Source organism: Papaver somniferum, unplaced genomic scaffold, assembly GCF_003573695.1.
Source record: "Papaver somniferum cultivar HN1 unplaced genomic scaffold, ASM357369v1 unplaced-scaffold_33, whole genome shotgun sequence".
Taxonomy (NCBI): domain Eukaryota; kingdom Viridiplantae; phylum Streptophyta; class Magnoliopsida; order Ranunculales; family Papaveraceae; genus Papaver; species Papaver somniferum.
Genome location: NW_020644373.1, coordinates 4,082,061 through 4,089,134, shown reverse-complemented (window position 1 = coordinate 4,089,134; position 7,074 = coordinate 4,082,061).

Below are 7,074 nucleotides of genomic sequence, written 5' to 3'. Positions count from 1 at the left end.
GGCGAGATTGGGGTATACCCAAATTAATTGGGGTATACCCAAATTTAAATGGACTAGTGCCATTACTAAGGGGAGGCCAAAACGTGGTAAAGTTACTTTAGTACCCCTGCACTAATTAACCTAAAACTAAACCCTAAACTTAAAAACTAAAAACTGTTTAATCTTCCTCTAATCTATCTTCTCTAATTCCTCTCCTCTTCTCCTTCCTTCATCTTATTCCATCCAACTAAAATTTTTAATTTTCTACAAAAAATGGTTGGTTCTAAACGATCCAGTAGCAAGAGAGATTCAACATGTAACATGAAAAGATCCAAATCAGAGGGAAAAGGTAAGAGAAAAGTTGGAGCAAGTAAACCCAATAATGCAATCCTTGAAGATGCTGAAAAGAAACCTCTACAGACAAAAAGAAGACTGTAAGTGATTTCTAAACTCAAACCCGTTATTCTGATGTGTTGTATGATTGTTATATTAGGTTAGATTATCAAAAATTATGATTTATGTGTTTTCAGTCGGCAAGGTCGATAATTTAAAACCACGCTGACTGTTGATATTTTGTAAGAGCCGGCATGGTCTCAGGATGAATAACCTGCCGACTTTTCATAACAACCATGGCGACTGTTAGACAATAACCAGGCCCAGCAGGGTATAATAACTAACCTTGCCGACTTACGCCTAGTCGGCATTGTCTTAGACTTGTACCTTTCCGACTTTATGTCACAGAAACCTTAATTTCCTTAGTTAATCGTCGACATCTTTCTTGTATAGGACCTTACCGACTGTGTGTTGGCCGGCTTGGTATATGATTACAACCTCGCCGAGTAAGTATTAGTCGGAAATGTATAGATTCTCGACCTTGCCGACCGTATGACCAGAACCATGTTTCAATGTGTAAAAATTTCATATCTTTGATTTGTGCATTGTTTAGGTTCCCAGAGGAGAAAAAAAGAAGATCTACCTTGTCTTGTTAACAATGCAGAAGAGCTATTAGAATTTGTTGACGGAATTTGTCCCAATTTAGAAGATCCTAAAGATGAAACTGAAGAGAATTGCCCGGTGAGAAAGTTATGTTTGATGGGTAAGGAAAATCCTAAAGAATTTCTAAGGTTTATGAACATTCCTAGCAATCCCCTCAACTATGAAGAATGCACATCATCAGAGGAGGAAGAAGAGGAGGTTGATCCAAGAACTTTTTTCAGGGCATGTGACTTTTCTGGAGTAAACCCCTATTACAATGAGGCCGGTGACTACATAGGTCTAGATAAGGGAAAAGAAAAAGCTGATGTTGGTGAAAAAGCTAGTGATGTGGAGGAAGATAACAACAACAAGAAGGATCCATGAAATTCTTAAATTTTATTATGTTTCACTTGGTTTAGAAACTTAGATTGTGGTTTGAACTCGTACATTATGTTTTGAACTTTTAAATTGTGGTTTTAGACTTTTTATACCTGACTTATGTTAAGTTTCAGTTTCAATTGCTTTAGAATTTATTCTTTTTTGTGCAGTTTTAGACAATATTAAAGTTTTACTAAGTCGGCATGGTGTGTAAGCTATACCTTTCCAACCATCCCATGCTCTATGCTATAGTGCTGTCAGGGATATGTAGTCGACATGGTTTGAAATCTCGATCTTGCCGACTTGAATGTTAGTAGTATAAAAATATTACTTTTTAGGTACAAAGTACAAGCCATTGAATGCTCAATGGCTATAAATTTCAAAATCAAGACATTAGGTGCGTTGTTATTATAAAAGCATTCTCAACTTCATCTTCAACCTTGCATAAAGAATGGAAGTTTCAAGTGCAACACAACCAAATATTTGTAGTCTTTGTACACTAAGTGGTCATTTTGCAAAAGATTGTCTCTTTGAAGGAAGCAAATGCACTATTGAAGGTTGTAAGGGATTCTTATTTCTCATGAAAGTTGCATTAGGAGATGTATATCAGACGTATGCTTCAAAATGCACTTGATGTGGGTTTTTCTATTGGATAGATGAGCGCCTAGATCCGTATGAAGATGTAGTTGCTAAAATCAACCTTCTACCATGCACTGATCCATGTTGTGACGGTAAGATGAAGATAATTACCTCTCCTAAGAAATTTTGTACCGGAAAAAGATACTATCTATGTCCCAAATGTGTTAGGGTTAAGTTTTTAACGTTTGTATGTTTTGATTAAGGTTTGTATGCTCTAATTAAGTTTTTAAGGTTTGTATGCTCTAATTAAGTTGCAAAAGTTTTTTAAGTTTTTAAGAATCCTTGTATTCAATGTTAGTCGGCATCATACTAAATTCAAAGCGTGCCGGCTACTTAGCAGTCGGTACGCAGAAGTCTATTAACACTGCGGGCGTACGTATAGTCGGCATGGTTTTCCTCATCAACCCAGCCGACTACAATGGGTGAGGAACATCCAGAAACAACTTTGTTTTTGCTGTTTTGATCGACATGGTTGTCCTCATAAATCATGCCGACCACAAATAAGCTGGCACTGTAGAGGGTAACAACCTTGCCGACTGTTCTAGGCCTTTTTTCCTGTGCTGTCATGTAGTGCAGTCGTCAACCTGACGAATTTATAACTTGCCGACCCAGGGACGGTCGGCATGGTCGTGTGATAAATACAATTCCGACCAAAGGAGTATACACCAAAAAAACCACATCCATTTCATTCATTTGTAGTACTCCAAAGTACATTACACAAAACACGAATGCGATTACAAAAGTTCTCCAAAAAGATTCCTTACTTCCTAACCATAATCAATCATCACTCAAATCTATTGGATGGAGTTCATTCAAATCTATTAAACCTCCTTTAGTCAAATCTATGGGACATTCCCTAGACTCATCTAAAACATTCCAAAGGTCCATGTTGTCCTCATAAAGTTTCACCCATTCCTTGCTCTTGTTGTTTATGAACTTCTCCCAAAAATTAAACCTACAAATAAGAGGTAATGGACATTCCTTGTTGAGTTGTAGACCAATAAAATGATTGTTGAGGTATTGGACATCCTCGAACTCCTGCAAGTTTATCTCATATCTTGCAACACTCATCGACCAAACCACCTTATCCCACGCTTTCACGAATAACCCAAACTTGATCTCACCTTCTTTCCATTCTTCGTCTTCTTTCTTTTTCTCTTTCTCCCTCTCCTCTTTAGTCAGTTTACTAAGACGTTCATCTTCCTCCTTTTCATGTTTAATGTCTTTCTTTGCCTTTGGATTTTGGATATGATTCCTAAAATTCTTTCTAAGATTGCATTATATATGCCAAGTGCAAAGAAAATTTTGTGCATTTGGAAAAACTATCCTCACGGCGTTCATTATTGACTGCTCATTGTCGGTCACTATAACCCCGAGAGTCTCGTCTTCGTGGTAGAGAAGCTTCAAAGTTTCCAATGCCCAAATATAGCTATTATCCTTCTCACGATCCATAAAACACCATGCCACCGTGAACGATTGCTTATCCGAGGTTTGTCCTACAATGTTCAACAAAGGCATGTTGTACCTATTCGTCTTATAAGTACAATCCATGAACAAAACTTGGTAAAAGAAACGCGCCAATTGAATTATATCGGGATGCGCAAGAAAAATACGATCCACCAAGCCCTCCGATGACTCATGGTGTCTCACCGTATAGTTGTATTTGTGTGCTAACCATTTTGATGCTTCCATCACCTTTCTTCCATCACATTCAATTCTTTTGATAGTTGCCTTGGCCGCATAAATTGTAGCCAATGAAGAGAGGTTATTCTTGTCATCCCTTTTGAACTTTCTAAGGAGCTTGCTTGGTTTAATTACCCAACCTGTTCTTACTTGTTCGAACTCGTGCGGTTTCAACTTGGTAAATTGACAATGCCTAACAAGAGTTTCCGGATCTTTATGGTTATGCCAACCAACATCAACTCTATTCATTCTCCACACGTTATCGGTTCTTTGTTCCTCCAAAATATAATCTTGAATGGAAATCGACACTTCTTTGACTTCGTCTTGTACATCCTAGTCGTCTTCTTATCATGCACATAACCCTTTCTCTTGTGACTTGCTTCCGGAGACCCATAACAATTGCATACCATTTCAAACCACGTATCTTTTTATTGGGTATTTTTCACTAGAACGCACATACTCTCTTTTTATTTATCAACAATCCAATTGACCGCGTCGTTTGTTTCCTCCCATTCCAAATCATTAGCGTAATGTCCGGAAGTATCAGGACCCCTAATATTGTGAGCTTGAGGCTGATCCGTCATCGGTACCAATGCAAAAATATACAAAACATCAAAAGTTAGTTGACATGTATTACCAAAGTCGGCAGGGTCGACATATAAAACAATACCGACTACAAAATACCCGGCATGGTCGAAAAATAAAACAGTACCGACCGAACTATAGTCGGCAGGGTCTACGCTCCACTACAATGCCGTCTTAAGCATTTTCAAATCACGACTCCTGTGTTGCAACAAAACTGGTAGTCGGCAGGGTTAAAATTTTCTACCTTGCCGACATGAATACTGCTCATGAAAGTCGGAACATTGTTCAAATACAAACCACGTCAGCGTTTAAGGTCGGCATGATCGAAGCAAAAGTGAAAAAAAAAAACCAAAATCGATCATTTGCATGGAAAAATCACAATCTTCACCACGTAGGTTGTCTACCTGATTACTTGCAGCTCCATTCTCTTCTTCTGGGTCATTGGATTCTACGTTTGGCACAAGATATTCATCACTTCCATAGCCATTTTGAGTTTGAGGAAAACAAAAGTGAGGATCATGCATGTAATCCATTTGATCATGATTTGGTAGGTCATCATACAAGTACTCATCTGTAGGAGGAAAGTTAGAAGACTCCCTCACTTCAAAATCAGGATTAGAATTAGAATCACTCATATCACAAATTTCACAAAAACCCTAACTTTCCCCCCAAAAACTTCCTCTACTACTTCATTCTCTTTCTTACTCTCAATTATTTCCAAATCCGCTCATATAAATCAAGTAACTAATCTAACTAATTTAACTAATCTAATCATTTCAATTAAATTAGTGTTAATCATTGCAGGGGCAATTTTATCATTTATAAAATACAAGGATAAGGGGTGGCTTCTTTTACTTCATAATGACCTAGTTTTTGTCTCATTAGGTATACCCCAATTAATTTGGGTGTACACCAATCAAGCCAGGTTTAATTACTGCATTCTAATTTGGGTTCTTGGCTGCTATTATTTGCAATGGCGGATATTTAAAAAAAATCTTCAATTTCGTCTTACTCAAGTTCTTTGATTGATGGTGTAAGTTAAGCAAATTAGGTTAAATTTCGGTGGTTAGTTTTTTATTGCAGCGGATTAAATTTAAAATTACCTCTTCCTTTCTATTTGTAGGATCTACATATCGTGGCCCACCATTGTTACTTGAACTATATTTTGTTGGTTGAAGTTGAACCCTAGTTAGCAATTCGGCGAATTATTCCGAACTGCTACGTTTTTCGTTTTATTCCGGATCAAACTCCGAACCTAGTATGTGTATTATACCAGCCTCCCGTATAATGCACGAACTTTTCGGATTCGCGAATGATTCGCTAGGCTCATTCGGACGGGAAAAAAAGATGACGCTTGACCGGATTCGAACATGCCTCCTCTTGTTCCCTCAAAGTTCATCTAACCAACTTCTCTATGCAGTTGTTTTGGTTAATATGCCACAGGTTCCGAATATAACATATTTACAACTTATTTTTCACCTTAAATATAATCTTCTAGAATAAAAAACAAAGCTTGGCTAAGTTAGGAAAGATAAAGAATAGCCGAAATTTGTCTAGGAGGGATAAATCTATGGTCGTGGTTTTTTTAACTAACCATTATAAATACTTTATTAATTAGTGTTCTATTAATTACTCATGATGAATGATTAATTAATTTTCCATGATAAATGTTTCTTTAAGGAATCTAATAAATAAATATGTTATTAATAAATAAGTTTATTAAAAACTATATATATTGATGAACTCGAGATTCAACCACAAATATTTATCACCCGAATGGGATAAATAGTAGATTAATTCTTAACAAAATTCGATTTAGATTGGTTAGGCAATGCAGATGTCAACATTATTTTCCTGATTTGTGTTTTGTCCAGATTGGATCCATCTAATATTGATGGTTCAAGTATTATTTTCCTGATTGGTTAAGATTGATTTTTTGTGGTGGAGAAAATAGTGGGCGTGGTGGATGTTAGTGAATAGTAGTGGACAATAATAGTTTTGTGTCTTTACAAGATGGGCAACATTTTATTGTGATAGATGTAGTTGTCTGTGTTTTAGCACAATTGGTAAGGACAAAACACAAATATTTTGAGGAGGATACTAAATCATATATAAGACAATATGATCATGACCGCTGGATCACCCAAATGGGATCCTAGCTATTTATAGTACCTGATCGAATAAATCACGGTTTTCAGTATTAAAATAAAATTGATTGCATTTTCAGAATTCAAAGTAAAGTTTGGACACGTTAGGCTAGATAAAAAACGATCAAATTTATACTTGCAGGATATAAATGATCACGTTTAATTAAAATTTGATAACAAATGTTCAATTGATATTTCTTAATAAATGTTTCTTTAATTAATCAAATGAATATATTTTTGTTGATACATAGTAAATTTATTTGATACTAACCATATCTGTAAGCATTGATGGTGGTTGTGAGGGTGGGCAATGGTGGTGGGTATTGGTGACACTGGTGGAGTGGTGACGGAAGAAGTAGTGGTAGTAGCGTGAGAAAATGGGTCCTAATATAGGTATAAATTAAGCACTAATGGTGGTAGTGGTGGATCGGCGGTGGAGTCAATGATGGGGGAATTGGTGAGATTGGTCGAGTGGTGACAATAATGTGGTGGTGAAAGAAGTAGTGGTAGTATGCTGAAAAAAGGTGTTCTAAGATAGGTAAATTATTTAGTCATCCTTGGTTAATTTTTCTTTGTTTTGTTTTAATTTGATTTTAGTTTTCAAATTACTTTTTTTTTTTTATTTTTTAAAATTAAAACAATTTTTAAAGCCAGATTTTTCCAAAAAAAAAGATGTGATTTTAAGATT